The sequence below is a fragment of the Saccopteryx bilineata genome, chromosome 2, assembly GCF_036850765.1.
Source record: "Saccopteryx bilineata isolate mSacBil1 chromosome 2, mSacBil1_pri_phased_curated, whole genome shotgun sequence".
Lineage (NCBI taxonomy): Eukaryota > Metazoa > Chordata > Mammalia > Chiroptera > Emballonuridae > Saccopteryx > Saccopteryx bilineata.
The window spans coordinates 136,436,566-136,456,033 of NC_089491.1; the positions used below are offsets into that span (position 1 = coordinate 136,436,566).

The window sequence follows — 19,468 nt, forward strand, 5'->3', positions numbered from 1 at the left end:
GAGCCTGTACTAAATGACAAGCACTTGGCTACTTCAATTCAATTTTCATTCGACGACGATTTTTTCTGAGTGCTTGCCATGTGTCAGGTCCTGCTCTGACGCTATTACCTTTTGTTATTCTCCTGCCAACTTTACAAAATAGCAGTTAATGTTTTAGTGATCCTGATGAGGATACTGAAATTCAGAGAGAGAGAGAGAGAGAGAGAGAGAGAGAGGTCAGGAGCCTGTTGATGGTCACATAGCTGGTAAGTGGTAGAACCCAGGGTCTGAGTACAGTGCTGTCTGGCTTTCTCACTCGTCATTTCCTAAATGTTTAAAACTCTTTCTGGCACACCTGTTGGTAGATTAGACACTTCTGGGTTGTGTTCTTAATAAGATTGTGATCCTAATCCTTTTAAACCTTGGCTGTAGCCACAGCAAGGACTGAAGTTACAGAAATACCCTCCCACGTTTGAGGAGTAGCTTTGGTACCTGCATAGGGAGTTAAGAGAGCTAATGCTCAGTCTCAACTTTTCCTTGGATTTCCTGTGTCTTTGAGATATTTAATTTCTGGGGGAAACAAATACTCTTATGCCAACCAAGGAGAACAGATCAGATGTTCTCCAGGATCTCCTTCAGTCAGCTGTTTATTGAAGTAGTTTATACATAGAGGAAAGACCACAAATCATAAGTGGGTGGCTTGAAGGAATAATTGTGACAGAGTGGACACATGTATAGCAGCACCTGATTAACAGAAAATTCCCAGTACCCATAACCCTCCTCACCTAATGCTCCCAGGAGTAACCTATTTTCTGATTTCTGATGCCCTTGATTGATTAGTTTTGCCTCTTTTTAAAGTTTATGTAGGCCCTGGCCGGTTGGCTCAGCGGTAGAGCGTCGGCCTAGCGTGCGGAGGACCCGGGTTCGATTCCCGGCCAGGGCACATAGGAGAAGCGCCCATTTGCTTCTCCACCCCTCCGCCGCGCCTTCCTCTCTGTCTCTCTCTTCCCCTCCCGCAGCCAAGGCTCCATTGGAGCAAAGATGGCCCGGGCGCTGGGGATGGCTCTGTGGCCTCTGCCCCAGGCGCTAGAGTGGCTCTGGTCACAACATGGCGACGCCCAGGATGGGCAGAGCATCGCCCCCTGGGGGGCAGAGCACCGCCCCTGGTGGGCGTGCCGGGTGGATCCCGGTCGGGCGCATGCGGGAGTCTGTCTGACTGTCTCTCCCTGTTTCCAGCTTCAGAAAAATGCAAAAAAAAAAAAAAAAAAAAGTTTATGTAAATAGAATCATACAGTACATACTCTTTTGTGTCTGGCTTAATTTTCTCACTACATTTGTGGAATTCATCTATGATATATATATATATAATAGTTTGCTTTTTTCATTTTCCTTGTTATGGTATTCGTTATCTCTTACAGCTGCTGGGTATTCAGGTCGTTTTCCAGCTTGGATATATTACAAATAGTGCTTCATTGAATATTTTTGTGCCTATCTTTTGGTGATGATTATGGTTTGTTTGTTCAGGAAACACTCAGTAATTTAGATTTGCAGCTCTGTGCAGTGATGCTGGAGTAAACATCTGTGAAAGCAGACAAGTTGATTTTACTTAGCCAGGTGATGTCTGTTTCAACAGGATGTTCTAAGCATGCTAGTTAGGAAGAGGAAGAGGTTTTCATGGATTACTTTGGGCATTTGGCCAGGTGGAAACCCTCTGTGATATCTGTGGAGATGGTAACGCTTGTTCCCCTGGCAGAAAAGAGCTTCGGTTGGTATAGGAAGGGCTGACAAAGAGGAAGGGAAAACGGGTCCAGAAGAAAGAGGTGTCTGGGTTCCCCTAGAAACCAGTCAGAGAAAAAGCCAGGGAAAGAGACAACCTGGAGGAAAAATCAGCCTGTGAGACCTGAAGAGTCTAAGAAGATGAATAGAGAAATAAAAATTGATCTGGGCAGGCAAGGCTGGATCTCGGAAGGAACTCTTAAAGCATTTTCTGAACAAACATTAAATTTAATGTTTGTTTCAAGGGACTGTTGAAAAATCAGTACCTAAAGTATGACTCTTAAAGCCAAGCATGAACTTAATCAATAAACTTACTAACCTAGGAAAAGGTGTAGTAAACAAACAGGATGGGCGCATGTGGGCTTTGCTCTGCAACTGTTCTGCGTTCAGATCTCCGCTCCATCACCTCTTCCCTGGGGCCCCTCTGGGTCAGCTTCCTCCTTTGTAACGTGAGCACTCTTCATGCCCACCTTACAGGTTTGCCATGACAATTTGCTGCAATAGTGTCAGCAGTGGCTTTTGGGCACATTGCACTGGCACTAAAAGTAGCTGCTATTCTCATTATTTTTCCGATTTTATCACCAACATCACCTGTTTGACTCTGCATCTGATACTTTGCAAGAATTTTCAGATCATTTCTTTAAAATATGAGATAAGCTTTGTTTCTTTTTCAGGTATGCTGAACACTAACAAAAATATTTTCCTACTTGCTTCACCTTAAGCTGAAACTCAAAGCAAAGATGAAGAAAACAATTGTCCCTGTGTCCCTGGCATGTCCCTCCCCAGAGTGAGTCAGTTGAAGACACTCTTGGTTTTTGAGAGTTCTTTACGTGGTTACTTGAAGAAGAGGCCAGTGGAGTTGAGAGTCATGGGAAAGTTCGGTCATTTTGCAGAGGAAGATGATAATTTTATATATTATACTCTCAAATCTTGCCAGGCATTTTGCAAACAAGTGTTTTTACTTTCCAGGGGCCTTCAGTGAGAGGCTTGTGGGTGACTCACTGCAGACCACAGCCTCAGAGGGTGTACATTCCAACTGCCCGTGGTCAGGGACATCTTTCCACTTGGTAGCATATTCTGAGTTAGCTGTTGAGGCACATGGTGTAGGTTAAGCTTGATTTTGCTGTCGATGACATTATGAGCTAACAAATGAATACTCTTGTGTTCTAAAAAGGAAATTGTGAGAGGGACGAGTCAAAAAGAGCATTTGACCCAAGACTTTGAAATTCTAGTTCTGACTCCTGTTAACTAGTTGTGGAACTTCAGGAATATTGTTTACCTCAAGCTTCAGTTTCCTCATATGTACAATTAGGAGGTTAGTTTAAATTGCAGCTGTGAGGCAAAGGAGGATTCTGGGAATCCTCTACGTGGAATACCGAGTTTTGCGTGTATTTGTGTTTTCTCAATGCTGAATTTTTTCATAGGTTTTATCTCAAGGCAGAACTTCTTGTGACAGCAGATTTTGGTCCATAGGATAGTGGGGGCAGGATTAGTTTTAAGACATGACCTAAATTCACAAAATATTAATGTCCACAGCAGGAAAAACACCAAATGACCAGACTATTGTGACTGATGTAAGGCTATGTGAGTCTGTATGAATTAATTTTCACAGCGACATTTACTTTCCTCGTTTCTAATGGACTTGCTCTATTCATGAAAGGGTGTGTATATTTATATATAAACGACATAAGTAAATATACAAGACATCGCGTATAAATGCATGGCATAGCTGGGTTTTGAAAGCTATGTTTGGCCTTATATCAGGTCCCTGTTTAACCCCCCAGCTCCCACGTTGCAGTTACCCAGTTGGCAGAGTCCCAAATAAGATCTGAGTTTGTTGTATCATTCCAGATGTTGAAGAAAGTATTTATTACAAAGTATGTTTTAAAATTAGCATTGAAATTAAATATTGGATTAAATCGAGTTAATAAATAAGAGTAAATGCTAAGTAGTGTTATCACTTAATAATTACTTTTAAGTTTTGACTTCTATCCTCTTATACCCGGGGGAATCGGCGTGAGGCTGATACATATATAGAAAAAATTAAAGTAAAAACTTTGTAATATTTGTGCTTGCAGTCATTTAGATGTGCTGGCAACTGGCAACTAGAAAAAAATAACACTTTTCTCAGAGGACAGTGTGCACCCCGTTTCTCCCACATGCTTGCGCTTCTTGAGATCATAGATGGTGGCGAGAGCTGTCTGGCTATCCCGCTTTTGAGGCTGAAAGGCCGCAGGTACAAGATCGAGGTGAGACGTCTTACGTGGCTGGCGTGCCTGCTGCCACTCCACCTGGCTGTGTAACGATTTTCTAAGCTGGCGATTTGTAGGTGCTGAGAAAATGTCATCCCCAAAGACAAGCTCCACCTGCACCCTTACCTGCTGGCCCTTCTAGCAGTCTCCATCAGTTTCAGTGTTCTAGGGGGATTGAAGCTTTCTCCTCTTGACTCTTTGTGGGTCAAGCATTCTTTATTCTAGGCAATTCATATTAACAATTCTGAAAATACTGCTTGGGGGGATGACAGTCTCACTTGGACTTGTGTGTCACATAGGTGTTTTCATTGGTTCATTGGAACTTGAGACAATACATAAATGAATTGTTTTCATCATGAAATTTACACAAGATTTTTCTTTCCATTTTTAAAGTAACTGTTCCCTCTCCTACCAAATATCTAAGATCACTTTTACAATTGAGTGGAGACGTAATTTTGCTTTTAGAGTCTTTCCTTCCAGCACAACTTTCTTTTGTGCCTGAGGGTCTGTGAGGGCTGCGGATTCTCAGTCTGTTTTCTCCTCACCTCTTGGGAACTTGGCAGTCACTGACTTCGATTTTATTTTTCTCCTTACTACAGGTATGTAAGCACGTAACTACAGACAGAGAGAAAGGATATGTTTACATGTTTAGCAAATAAATAATCAAAACATGTAAGGGGCGTGTTCATGTGTAAGTATGAGCAACGGACAGTTGGTGTGTTTATCGCTCAAGTTGCCATGCGTGTATACATTTAGTTGGTCCCCTGAGCATCTGTGATGGCACTTAATTATGTAGTCTCAGCAGTTTGTTTAAGAAGAAAGGAGAGGGTTCAAGGGGATTTTGATTTTCACTTAGTGGACCTGTGGTTTGATATTATGGTATTTTGGGGAAAATAGGGTTCTGGGACCAGAATGTCAATTAGCCAGAGCTCTGCGCTGCTTTAGTAGTGAAGAAGTAGGAGAAGGGATTTTCAATAGTTCTTACATCGTTGTTTAGCAGTAGCTCAAGGCTGCTCTGTCATAATCAAAGAAGTGAGCCTGGCTCCCCAGGGTGTGTTCTTCGGTCCTTGGATACCATAATGCTGTTCTCTTCTCAAATCATAGCCCAGAGCTGGTTCAGCCAAGGGGAGACCTAAGTTAAGGGGGTAGCAATTTACAGCCATTGTAGTTTTTAGGTTAAAAAAAATAAACAAAACATTCTATATATATATATATATGCTCATATATAAGGTCTACTGGAAAGTTCTGTCCATTTCTATCACAACAAGTTTCGACACGTAAGCACATGTTTATTTGGCGCATGTGTGCCTCTCTAATTTTATCACTTAATGTATACATACTGACGTAGCAAATTAACTAAAACAAAGTTGATTCACGTTAGTCTTATGTGTGAAGCGATAGTGTACTCATGGCTACTGATAAAATTCATTTACGCCACTGTAATTTTTACGAATTTCAACAAGGAAGAAATGCTACAGAAGCTTGTCTGTCACATCCACCGTATTTCCCGGACTTAGTACCCTCCGACTATCACTTGTTTTTGTCCTTAACAAAATTTTTTGAAGGGCAAAAAATTCAAAAATGAAGAAGATACCAAACAAGCACTGGTTCAATTTTTTGCATCAAAAGATAAAACATTTTTCAAAAATGGGATATACAAATTGCCCTCACGCTGGCAAGAAATCATTAATAATAATGGCAATTATATTATTTAATAAAGTTTATTGACGGTAAGAAAAATTTGTGTTTTGTTTTATTCCAAAAACGGACAGAACTTTCTGGTAAACCATATATATATATATATGGTTTAGGTTAAAAAAAATAAACAAAACATTATATATATATATATATATATATGCGCTAATATATATGTTATCTCCCTAGACATTGTGGTAGCTTTCAGAGCTTCAAACAGCCTTGGCAGCTTCCTGTGACCATTACCTTGAACTGCGAGATAATCCCTTGCCAATGACTGACCCCCAAGTACAGTACAATTAATGTATTTATCTTCTGTGTTTCAGTTTGTATTTCAGAACGCAACATGCCATCGTATAAGCAGCTTTTCTTATTTGTATGTTTGTTTTTACTTTATTCATTTACCTTCATGGTAGTAATTATGTACTTGGCTTTAGATCCATAGGCCATTTGACATTGTGATATTAAGAGATTTTAGAAGAAAAGGTCATCAGCTGTCTTTCTGGGCTATTTTGGGTGTTTTGTACTATATTTATTTTGGATCCAGCTTTTCTTGCCCTTGATTAGCTGTTCCTCCTCCTTGCCTTGGCCTCTCATCTTGCTTGGAAACTTTTCAATAGATCTGTAATTGGGTGACTGCTTTGTTCAAAAAATAAACACAATCTCAACTTTGGGAGGGAGTCAAGAAGACAGGATGGGACTCTCCCTTGATGCCTGTGGTTCCAGCGTGTGGAATTCCTGGAGCAGGCCCTCCGGCTTCCAATAACACCACTGTCTGAAGGTGTTTCCTGCCTGCAGAGGTTGGTTAGCTCTTACAATGGGAAATGTGTTTCCGGAGGCAGTCGCATAAGTTTTGGTTGGTTTGGTGGGATTTAAATTGTGTTGTTGTTTATACAGTTTAAGAAATGAAGGAATGAATTATTTGCCGAGAGAAATTGGGACTTTTTGGCTTCATGGTCTAAACTGGTCTTGCCTGAGGTTTGGCATAGAACACAGCTTTCAGAGGCCTTGCACCCACACCGGGCTTCCTGTGTGGGGTTGGGGGGCATGAAAACAAGGATCCAGCATGAAATAAGTGGTCCTCAGGCAGTAGCAGAAAAAATGAAGTAGCAGAACTGCAAGCATAAGACCTTTCCCAGAAGAAAAGAGCAATTCCCCAAAGTCCCTGCTCTGCCCTCCCTTGTTAGCCAGCAGAGTTGCAAACACGTCTTTGTGAAACTGTCTGACTGGTTTTAGATTGACAGAACATTCTACCAGTGTTGTAGGATCCAGAAAGCGACCACTGTTTCCCCACTTTGTGGCCCTACTGAAAAAATATCAGTGTTTGATGCCTGCTTCTTTGCACTCTTTACCTGCCATAATATAGTCCATTCTTGCTACCATTTCTAAACAGGTCTGTGAGTACTGAATTAGTGAATGTGGAATCATTGCTCCTAGGGGACGTAAGGCTTAGGTTCCTTGAGCCTCTGGCCACAACATTTTCTCAACTGATCAATGCATAACCTTGTTTCTGTTAAAGCCACCCTATTTAATATTATTGACTCATTGTCATTGAACTCATGATACTACGATTCATGTCTGAACAAAGCTGAGCTGATCCAACGCATGCGTTTTCTCTGCAAGGAACATCATGGATTTCTTGCGCTTAGGAATACTAGATGGCCCTTCAGCCATATGTTTCGGGGCCTTTTTCAACATAGAAATAACCAAGTAACAGCACAGAAATGTCAGCAATAAGGACCCTTGTTTATTGTATGAAATCCAAACCGAAACAAGAAGGCAGAGCATCATCTTGTTTGACCTCAGCTGGACTGCGCTCCAGGGCAACTCAATTTTTTTGTTACCCTGTGTATGTCCATGAATCAACGCTAGCACCACTAGTATTGATTTCAGGGTTGTGAAGAAATTATAGTGCATGGGCATATTCAAAAATACTTACTGTATGATATGAAATAATCCCAATTATCATGGCAGGAACCCCCTCAGCCCAGCTCTATAGTTCATGTAGCAAACTAATCATTTAAGGTAAAATGAGTTATGAGTTGGTGTTATAGCCAATACCCAGCACACATTTATAAGTCGCCTCATGTAAGGTGAAGACCAGCAGGAAGAACTTGCCTGATTAGTAAATCCTGTTGTTGAACAGATGAGTGCTAACACTCTGCCAGGCTTTGAACATCTAGAGAATAGGAACAATGTCTTGTGTGTTCCCATGTTCTTGGCATGAAGGTTAATAATGACCAGCACATAGTAGGACCTCAGTGAGTGAATGAACACTAAATAAATTAATGAACGAAAGAACAAGGAGAAACCCGCTCATGATGCCTTTCTGTCCGCGTCAGGGTGCTTCAGGAGTCTGATGCATCTTTTCAGCGTAGATAATGTCCTGTCAGTGGTTACTGATTGTCAAAAACAGCAGTGCATTAGAGTTGGGCTTGGGGGGATTGTAGCTGGGCCTGAGAAAGGAGTAGGAGGACCACGAACCATATTGTGAAAATTACTTAAGGCTAGAACAGAATTTGACTTTCTTCCATCTTGCCATGGAGCCTGGTTTGAAGTTTGTTTTTTTCTCGGATATTTCTGCTACCACCTTCTCTCTGCTTCAGTCTCACTCCCACACTGCTGTTACTGGAAATGTTCCTCTAGAATGTGGATTTGATCATCTCAACCTCTTGCCTCAAAAACTCCCTTCTCCCCATGAGATACAAATCAAAATGCCTTGGTCATCTGGTCCCATCGCTCCACTTCAGACTTCTGTCTCTTACCATTGTCCTGAAGGACAGCCTTTGCTCAAGCCTAACTGGACTTTTCACTGTTTCCCACAAATGTCTTTTAGGAGTTCTGGCCTTTGCATTGGCTGTGCCTTCTGCCAGTGTTATCTGCTCCTTCTTGCAGGTCTTTCTCGGCTCTAGCTCAGAATATCGCTTCTGTGCTATGTCTGGTGAGATGCCCATCTCCCCCACAAGTATGAGCTCTTCAAGGGAAGGCTCTGTTTTTCTCATCTTTGCGCCCAGCTTCTAGCATGTTAATATTCAGTAAATGTATTTAAACTACTGAATCTAACATTATCTGGAGAATCTAAACATTATCTGGAGAATTTGGTAATGTGAAGGCTTTAAAAAAATCCTTTTAAATAAAAAAGAAATAGACTGTCAGGTTTTGGTAGAAAGATGTGGCCGTTCTTTTGTTAATTAGTTAATCTGTTGTACAAAACTGAGCTTCTCCACTCAGGAAACATCCATCTCTGCCCCTGCTACCCAGTTCCCAATATAAACATCCAGGGACTAGTTTTAATTAAAGTAGAAGCTAGTTAAATTTTATATGAGAGGAAATGACATTCAATTTCAGATATTATCTATTTAATTATTTCCTGCAGATTAACCATTTGTTTCACCAGAGGGTTATCACGGAACTTCTGTGCAGGAGAAACTGGGCCAAGGGCTTTGGAGCATGAAAAGATAAGCTGAACACAGCGGCTTTTGTCTAGTGGGAGAGAAAGACGTGGAAGCACATTTCTCTAAAACAGGATACAATACACACTATGGGTAGTGCTGTGGTCACAAACAGGAAGGTGAGATTATTTCCAACCTACTTAGTTCTATAGAAGAGCTTGAATTTAACCTGAGCCTTGTGGGGTCATTTTAAGAGTAAGGTGGGTAGCAGGGCAAAATGAAGGAGGGCACATGGTTGGGGCAGTTCCAAGGGCAGGGACCTGTACAAGCAAAGGCACTGAGGCAGGAAAGTGCAGAGAGCAATAATAGGAGACAAGTACTGCAAGGAATCTGAGGGTCAAGGGGGAAGCATTGTGAAAAGACTGAGAAGTATGTCAGGATCCTTTTATAGAGAGAGATAATGACAGTTTGCTTGGACTTAATTCTGTAGTCATTAGGAGTCATGGCAGATTTTTAAAACAAAGGAGGTACATGACAGCAACTAGCAGCAGCTAAAATTTGTAAGCATTTACTGTGTGTCAAGCACTTTTACTAAATTCTCACCACAACACTTTGAGGTTAGTGCTACTAATATAACATTTTACGGTTAAAATGGAAAGCCCAGAAAGGTCAAATAACTTTCCAAGGATCCACAGCAAATCAGTGAGGACCTGGGTTATGAAGTCAGGAAGCTTCTGTAAGAACTTGCTCAGAGACAGTCAACAGGGTGGTGATTGCTGGGGTTGGGTGGGTGGGGTTTGCTGGAGGGAGGGGTATGGAGGGGAATAAATGGTGATGGATGGAGACTTGACATGGAGGGGTGAACACACAATACTGTGTACAGAGATGTGTTGTAGAATTGTGTATCTGAAGCCTGTATAATTGTGTTAACCAGTGTCATCCCAATAAATTTAATTTAATTAAAAGAAAAAAAAGAACTTGGGTTTTGAACCTAGAATTAATTAGAGGATTCAGGGAGACTGAACTTTATGAATTGTTTGCAAAGAGTTTAGTGTATATGAATGTGTGCATTTGTTTAAGAAAAATGTGTAGCTTTAATCATATAAGAGGTAGGCTCTCAAAAGTCCTCCAGTATGTGCAGTGCATTCTGGGGCGACTTGAAGAAGCAGAGCAATCTGGCGCTGCTCAAAATAAAAGAAAATCAAAATAACTCACAGGAATTGGTATTGTAAGTGGCAAGCTGTTCCTGATTGTGAGAAGCAGAGACAATATCTAAGAAGTTTTTTTTGAAGGTAAACATGAGGTAGCCAGGCCTTAAAACTTGTGATTATTTGAGGGCAGAGAGCCTAGCTTTCCACCAGGCAAAGATTCTTTTAAATTTCAACAGAAGCTAAATAAACTCCTGAATTCTGAAATGTTTTTGAAAAATGCCCAGATGCTAATCTGCTTTCAACTGGACCGTGTTGCCTTTTTACAGTTAGAAGTACTTAGGGTGTGACTATGCATTAACCTGTGAGACTGACAGTTCCTTGCAGCCAGTGGTGAATCCAAAGGCCCAAAGGCAGGTGCCAGGATAAATGCCGATGAAGGGATTGCTCGGCTTGTATCACTTGAGAAGTCAAATTAATACCTAAGTTTTGTTTATAGTAAAATTTTTTTATGCTTTATTATTTTTTAAAATTTTTATTTAGACAATTTTAACAGGGTGACATTGATCTACTAGAGTACATAGATTCAGAGAAAACATCTCCAGATCAGTTTGACATTTGATTATATTGTATACCCATCACCCAAAGTCAAATTGTCTTCCGTCACCTTTTATTTTATGCTTTAAATATGTGCATTTTAAAGATATTTCTATCACACAGGTACAGTAAGTATTATACTTTATTAGTGAGATATGGATTTCCTACTTAACGGAGTTTTTGTTAATGTTTTTTATATTTGCTTTCTAATTTTTCTATTTTTTTCTTGGACCATTTGAAAGTCTCACATTCACAGTCCTACTCAGACCTTTCCAAATGTTAAAAAAAAGTTATCTTTTAGTCTCCTTTATGACCGGTCTTATCTCCCTGCCTGTTTTGTTTTGTTTTTATTTGGTATTTCATGACATGAACCTGTTTGGAAAGTCTATGACAGTTATCTGGAAGTATGCCTTTTAATCTGGGTTCATCTGACGTGGCTTCCTAATGGTTAGATTCAGGTTAAACATTGCTAGCAAGAATACACTGCTTCTCTTCAGAAGGTACATATAAGATGGTAGGTAGGCTAATTTTAATCACTTAATTAAGTTTGTGTTCACTGGACTTGTCCATTGAAACAGTCCTAATCTCCTTGATAACTAATACATAAACTCAGGGTTAATTCTTGGAGACCGAATGCATATCTTGTTTCCCAACAGCCAGTCGTGGTTTTAGCATGCATTTTGAATCCTTATGTGAATTAGTTATGTTGGTGGTTGCAATATGGTGCTCACTGAATTTTATGAAGTCACTTTACTGGGAAAAAATTCTCCTTTTCACCCCCATCCTTGTTTGGGGGTGAAAAAAAATCTTGGCCCCACAGACAGGTGGCAGAGGAGTTGATACAAGTGGAACTGGAAAACAACTGTCCAAACATATGTTAATATTTAGAATGTGCAAAGTGCCTTCTTTTACTGTGTGAACGCATGTACAGGAAAGTGAAAGAGAGCATGTGAATGCTTAGTTTTGGTGATTTGCCCTTAAACTTATAAATCTTTATTGATGCAGATGAAGAAAAACAAACTGCCCATATTATTTCCTTCTACACTAAGAGAATTCAATAATAATGAAATGAATTTTTATTCAGCAGCCACAGTCTGGAAAGATGTTTGATGTTTGTCCTCTCATTTGAAAATGCATCAGAAGTTGTTGTTTATGAGGCATATTGGATTGAACTCCAATGGGCATCAAAACCATGGACTGCTTTTGAAAGGTGGGATAGTGAACAGAAATTGTTCAGTAGGGGGATTTCTCCATCTAGGCTTCTAATCATTTTGGGGATTTATCCTAAGGCTTTTATACCTCCCCTGCTCCTGACTGGCTGGCTCAGTGACTCAGTGTTATCTGATGAGGGTCTTATTTCACTTTTGAAAGCAGAGTGTTGTTCTCTGTGTTGTGGGGTTGGGAGGTGGCAGGAGAAGATGGACTTAGGCAATGCAACATAAAACCCACCCATCCATCTTGAAATTAGTACCCTTCACGCAGTATAAGTTCTCCCACTTGCATTTCATAATGAAAAGATGTTTATTTTTGAAGCATTTAACTATCCTTCCTAAATAAACAGAACTAGTCTTTAAATATTGGGGTAAGATCCTTACCCCAATTCATTTATAATTTGCTTCATTTTTCTTTTTTCGTGTTTTATAAGGGGATTTTGGACACTATTTTTGTGATAAGTTGACCTGGACTCATGTGTCCTCTTGAGCCGTGAATTTGTACATTGTGTCCTCTAAGTCTGGAAAAATGATGTGCCCTAGTTTGCTGGTATGGTATGATCACACACTGTTTTTCTCTCATTGGGATCCTTCTGAGTAAGAAATTGGCTTGGTATGGGGTGGTCTATAAAATTTACATAAGCTTATTTCAATTCTTTGTTTGGTGAGAGCTGAATATGTTCCTAGGTTTACTTGATAAGTTTTCACACTGTGTTTCTGACTTTTAAGTGTTGTAATAGGTTTAGAATATGAATATTTAGGGCAGTACCTTGCTAATTCAAGCAGTTGAGCTTTATGGACTGCAAGGTTGGGTAGTTCACTTGAAGGAAAGATAGCAGTTTTGAGTCTTGAGACAATGGATCCCAAAACTTATTTGTTAATTAGATTGGCATGTCCCTGGCAAGTACAAAAATTCTGCAAGAGGCTTGAGGTTGCAGTAAAGCTAGTGTCTTCCTGTGATACTCCAGTGCTCTAGATGTGCAGTGGGCCTCCTCCAGCCCCAGTCCCAGCCCGCTGTATGTGACACAAGGCAGGAACCTGGCGTGCATAGTTGTACATTACATAGTTGGCGTGCAGCGAAGAGCATGTTTGACATCATAATGAATGAGGAGGTACGGAAATATATCTTGTTTTTAAACACTTTGACTTGTTTTCTGAGATGTAGAATGACAACAGCAAAGAATATTTAGAATTCTAATTATTTGCAAAGAATATTTATTGTAAGGGCTTGTAAAGTACATTGCTTGATTCACAGAGGTAGTAGGTTCATACTTGTCAAGCAGGTTTATACAACACTGAAAAATGAACAGGGCTTATTTATTTAGTGTGGGCAATTTTTAAAAAGTTCATTAGAGTTGAGTTTTTCTGAGAGCTTGATTTAATTACTGGAGAAAGAATTACAATAACAACAAAACTTTGGTTATGTGTGCTATGGTTATGTTGGCTATGGTGATGATAGATGTCATCTTTCTTTTAGGCATATCATAGTGTCTGGTCTAAAGCAACATTAAGGCTCCATGTATATTGATGGCAGTAAATTTTCAAATTAGTTGCTAAATTTCTCTGGTCTTAGCTTGCTCAGTAGTTACCACCTACTTGACATTTTGCAAATTGCCATTTTCTCTTCTTCCTGCTACCCTCCCACCAAACTCAGTGCCTGCTCTTAACACTGCTGGTCACAGAGAGGCAGAGAGAGCGCTCTGTGCCAGATACTGTGTCAGGCTCCTGCAGAACTAAGACCTGGTGCTTGCCCTCAAAGAGGTCCGAGTCTAGTATAGATGGAAGTAGTCATGTAGAGGGGTCTGAAGAGTACAAGTCATGGATTGAGGGTGGCAGGGTGGGGACTGGGGGACAGTTTAAGGAAAGGCATGGTCATCTTTACCTGGAAGGATCAGACTTGGCCTTGTAGTAACCCTAGAGCAGGGTATTTAAGAACAAGTGGCCCCGGCAGTGGAGACTTGAGATGGTAACGGGGGAAACTCTCCAAAGAGTAGAGAAGGTAATCCCAATGTTTTGTGTGTGGTCCCTTATGAGAAGCGAGAATGTCCTGTTGGGGAAATTTGGTGACTATTGATTTAAAGGAATACACCTGGAAGAGGAGAGCCAGGCATTGCGAATGCTGGTAGATGTGGATATGCCACAGTTTGGGAAGGAGGCGGTTTGGTTGGATCTGGAAAGAAGTGAATGTACATCTTGGGAGAGGTGTGGTGGAGGGACCTGAGGTCTTGGTGACGTCAAAGAGCAAGTGAAAGTGGAGGAGCTAGTTGAGTGAAAAGATGTTCTCAGAGAGGTGGATAAAGTGACAAGTCTGGCTGTGAAGAAACTCAGGGTGTGACCAGGAGCAAATATTGGGAAGGAGGCCCTATTCTTTGATCTCTTTCCTCTCACCGTACTGTCTTTCCTCAGGCAATATCATCTTTATTGTCTCTCGCATATGACCAACCCAAATCACACACCTTACCTCCACACCAGTTTATCCAGTGGCTTGACCTAGAGACATTTGTAACTCAAGGGAACTCTTGATATTAAACCTTTTAAAATCACCCGACCAGGTGGTAGTGCAGTGGATAGAGCATCAGCCTGGGATGCAGAGGACAAGATTAGAGAGCCCAAGGTTGCCAGCTTGAGTGCGGGCTCACCCAGCTTTGGCCCGAAGGTCGCTGGCTTAGGGAGGGGTCACTGACTTGACTGGAGCTCCCTGTTCAAGGTACATATGAGAAAGCAATCAATGAACAGCTAAGGTTCTGCAACGAAGAATTGATGCTTCTCATCTCTCTCCCTTCCTGTCTGTCCCTGTCTTCTTCTCCACCGCCCCCCCCACTAAAAATTAAATTCGATTAAACCTTTTAAAATCAACCTTCCTATATTGAATTGATTATTCTTTAATACCTGGTGTGTACCTCATAAGACTATTCTCACCCTTACCCCTTTATAATTAGGTATTTACCTGGCTTTATTTATTTAAGAGAGAGAGAGAGAGAGACAGAGACAGACAGAGACAGAGAGAGAGAGAATGAAGGGGAGTGGTGGGAAGCATCAACTTGTTGTCGTTGCTTCTCGTATGTGTCTTGAGTGGGCAAGCCCAGGGTTTCAAACCAGCAACCTTAACATTTCAGGTCGACGCTTTATCCAGAGTACCACCAGAGGTTGGCTTTATTTCTTAAAGTAAGCCACTTGAGCCCCCAGGTTGAGTTGATTTTTGTGTTGTTTGAGTAAGCCATAAAAGTATCTGGGGCACTCCTGTGTGCTAAGTATTTGCGGAAGGAGGGAAGGAAAAGAGGAAGGATGGGGATAAGGAAATCTCAATTGAGGGAAGGAAGGAATTTGAGACTAAAGAGTTCTGCCCTTCCCGTGTGGACTCTGAAAGTTATGCAGGATGGTAGCAAACGCTGAAGGAGAGGAGTTCCTGAGTACCTGTGGGCGAATGAGGAGCATGGTGGTGCTACTGCGGAGGCGAGTTACGAAAAATGACGGGAGAGGTTGGGGCAAGAAGGGTGAGTACGTCCAGCCTTCGTCAAAGAGTGGACAGAGGGACGTTTGCTATGGATGGCGCAGTGGGGAGTGGGCTGGGAGAGGGGTGGATTGAGTTAGTAACTTTGGGTAAACAATACTGCTTCTATGTGGGAAATATAGTTCAATGAGAATTGACTCTTAAACTCTTACTCTTGGGCGTCCCTTGGACGAAAGCCTGTGGGGAGACTGAGTAACAGCAGCAACAACAACAATAATAATATTTATGAAGTGTTTGGTTGTCTCATAAATTCTCTTAATAGCCCTATGAGATACATATTATTATCTTTCCCATTGCATGAACGAGGAAAGTTCGGCTTAGAGTGGTTAAGTATCATTGGGCTAATGATAAAATAGAGTAAACTACAACAAGGTGAGAAAGGAGAGAAAGAGCACCTTTATGTTAGGAAGAGGAATACTATTTCAAATTCCCTAAGAGTGTCTTTCAGTTTTCTAGATAACATACATACTTTCAGCCTGAGTCAAGATGGTTAGCTGGAAGGGGAAGACATGGATAGCGAGAATATGTGCTTTGTCTATTGGAGAAAAAAAAAGACTCACAGGAATTAGAACTGGGGCACTCAAGATGTTTTCAAATCTGTTGATCCAGGACGTTCAAATTCTATGGGCACTTGAGGTCGTCTTCTCTTGCTTCTGTGAGAGAGCCTTCTTCTTCATGTCAGCTGAAGGGAGTCCTTGGGGTTGTCTGGAGGTGCTCTCCTCTCCCGAAGGAGGAGCGGGCTCACAGCTCAGCCAGCGGAAGGCCCTCCTGGCTTGTGTCCCGGAATCTGTGCCCTCCTGCTCCGGCTGGTCTGGTGAGACTGAGGAGGTCTCTGGAGTAGCTGTTCTTTGGCTGCCAGTAGCCCGGCTCATTGCCCATGAAATGAATGATGAGTATGATCTGTGAACCCTGGACAGCAAGGGGTCCATGTTTAGACATTTATGGGACTCTAATCCTTTTACCAAGAAGAGCCCAAGTGTATGTGCAGAGTTTTCATACTCATTAATACTTCACACACATCACTTATTTTGGGGTGGGAGGTCATAATTGTTAACCTCTGCTTTCCTGTCCTCTTCTCTCCCTCAGTAGTCCTTGGCATTTTCCCTTCAGCTCCCCCAGACCCCTTTCCTTGCTGTTATCCCTCTCCCCCTCCTGGCCATGACAGAGGCCAGCGGGCCGCCCTGCTTCCCAGCAGGTAGCAGCACCCCCTGCGTTCCCCCCTGGCCTCTCTCCCAGGCCTGTCCCCTGCTCACCCCACTCTGAGAGAAGCTCATGTCATTTTTCAATCTCTGTTGTTCTCTGCCCTGGTGGCTGCCCACGTGCAAGAGGTGCTACCGGCATGGCCCTCAACTGGGATGTTCAAAATCCTTCACCTAAAAGTCCAACTGTCTGAAAAGCCTGTCTTCTAAGGCTTTTGGTTACCATGGCAGCATCGAGACCTAAGTTTATAGTCTGAAAAGTGGAAAAAGAAAAAAGGGATAGAAACCACAAGAACTAGCCTTTGCTTCCAGAATATTCTCTAGTCATAGTATCCCACCTGAAGCGGATCCCTTTTGAGGGCAGAAGGACGGTTACTTCTGCTATCTTCTGTGATGGTGGTCACTTTCCACTTGTCATGTAGATGCCCAAGATGGTTCCTATTTTAAAGGAATTTATTTTATTTTATTTTTGTGAGAGAGACAGACAGAGAGAGGGATACATAGGACAGACAGGAAGGGAGAGATATGGGAAGCATCAACTCATAGTTGTGGCACCTTAGTTGTCCTTTGATTGCTTTCTCGTATGTGTCTTTTTTTTTTTTTTTTTTTTTTTTTTCTTCATTTTTCTGAAGCTGGAAACAGGGAGAGACAGTCAGACAGACTCCCGCATGCGCCCGACCGGGATCCACCCGGCACGCCCACCATGGGGCGACGCTCTGCCCACCAGGGGGTGATGCTCTGCCCACCCTGGGCATCGCCAACTCTCGTATGTGTCTTGACCAGCGGGCTGCAGCCAAGCTAATGACCTCTTGCTCAAGGCAGCAACCTTGGGCTTAAGCCAGTGACCATGGGGTCATGTCTGTGATCCCACGCTCCAGCCAGCAACCCCACATTCAAGCTGGTGATCCCGTGCTCCTGCCAGTGACCTTAGGGTTTCAAACCTGGGTCTTTTGTGTCCCAGGCCGATGCTCTATTCACTGTGCCACTGCCTGCTCAGGCTTAAGGGAATATAGAGCCTATTTGGAGAGATGTACATGAACACCCTTTTAGAATACAGAGAGGTAAGTGCAGCAAGGTGGGGGGATCAGGAAAGCTTTCTGGTGAAGGTGGCTTCTGATGTGTTTATGAGGGAGCAGAAGTGAGTGAGTGAGGTGAAAAGCAGGGCAGCGGCCGGCGGAGAGGACCTTTCTGGCAGAGGGGACAGCATGAACAGACACCGAGGTGACAAACAGTTAATTTTGTGGAGAGGTCAAGCAGGGGCCAGTGAGATCATGGAAGAGCCCCAGTTAGGGAACTTGGGTTTTATTCTATGAGCCTGCAGTTGAATGGTGGTGTTCATCAGGCAGTCTTCCGGGGAAGTCCAAGCATATTGAAATACTTGACATGGTGAAAACAAACAAAACCAAACTTCCAGTGGACTTGGCAGCATGAATATATTAGTTGGCTTTAATGAGAATGGAATCAATAAGTTTGCACTGGGTTGGAATGGGAGGAGAGGAAGTAGGAACAGTGGGTATAGAACTCTATACTGTAGGAGCGTCTGAACGAGAAAGTGAGAAGAAGATGCTGGTCAAGGTTATTTTCCACCCTCCCCCCCCAAATAAAAAAGAGGTAAGGAATCATACGGGGGAGAGTTCAAAGTATGAACGGTTGCTGCTTTGTGTGGAGAAACTGAGGGTGAGATCCATGGCAGAGGCAGGTGGTTGGTTGTATAGAAAGGAGTATGTTTTTCTGTGATATTAAAAGGGAAAAAATGAGGACGGATGTGGAAAAACTTGGAAAAATGCATTGTTAAGTACGACATTTTTCTTTTTGGGGTTTTTTAGCTAGGCTTCTGCCTTATTCCTGAGATTAAGTCTGTATTTTCTTTTTTACACCAGTTCTATTAGCGTGATCTCTGTTCTCGGTCCTGTTCCTAACGTTATCTTGCCAGCCTCTTCAGTAACATGAAGTGTCTTGGTCCCTCTAGAATTGATTTTCCGTGTCTTCTTTTTCCCTCTGGGCATCCCTGCTTCTCACCAGGCCCTCCCACCTCCAGGCTGCCCTTCCCTTGACCACTGTCATTAACCCTTCCCTTCTGATGGCATTATGAAAGTATTTGGGGGTTGATCAGATCATTGCTCCCCAGTGGTCCAGTCTGGTCACTTTGCCTTAACTGCACGGTATTCTCTGTGGGTACTTCATGGGGGTAGATAGTACATCTTCCACTGTCTGTTTCCAAATACTGTATGTGGTTCTGAAGGCAAATGTGGGTTTTCATGTAGGATTGAAAACTTGCATAGACTAGACCAAAGAAACCTTTTCTATGAGCAGTTATCATGGCCAGTGTCATTGTTCCAACCTTCAGTCTGGTCTAAACTGTGAGGCCATGGGAGACTGTTTCTAGGTCAATTCAGTTATTCTCAGAAAGGGAGGACGACATCCACTCAGAGTCCCCTAGGAATGGAGTGCATGTGTACTTTGAAAAAGCATATACTTAAATTAACATGGCTTAGATTTGCTTTTGGCCACATCTTAAAATTTTTCGAGCTTCAAATAGCATTTAAAGAAAAAGGTTTTTATATTTATCAAAAAGAGGCATGGCTTTAAACATACACACATGAAAAATGCCAAGAAATACTGGTCTGACTTAAAAGAACTTCAGTTTATTGGATTGTTTCAGTTGCTTAAGATCTTTTCCAAATAATTTTCTCTGTCTTTATTTCCAT

At 42.0% G+C, this 19,468-nt stretch overlaps 1 protein-coding gene across 11 annotated transcripts in view; it reads left to right on the forward strand.

Moving 5' to 3' along the window:
* Window positions 1-19,468, forward strand: part of PPFIBP1 (PPFIA binding protein 1) — a 204,749-nt gene that overhangs the window by 75,373 nt on the left and 109,908 nt on the right. The gene's annotated exons all lie outside the window — the stretch shown is intronic.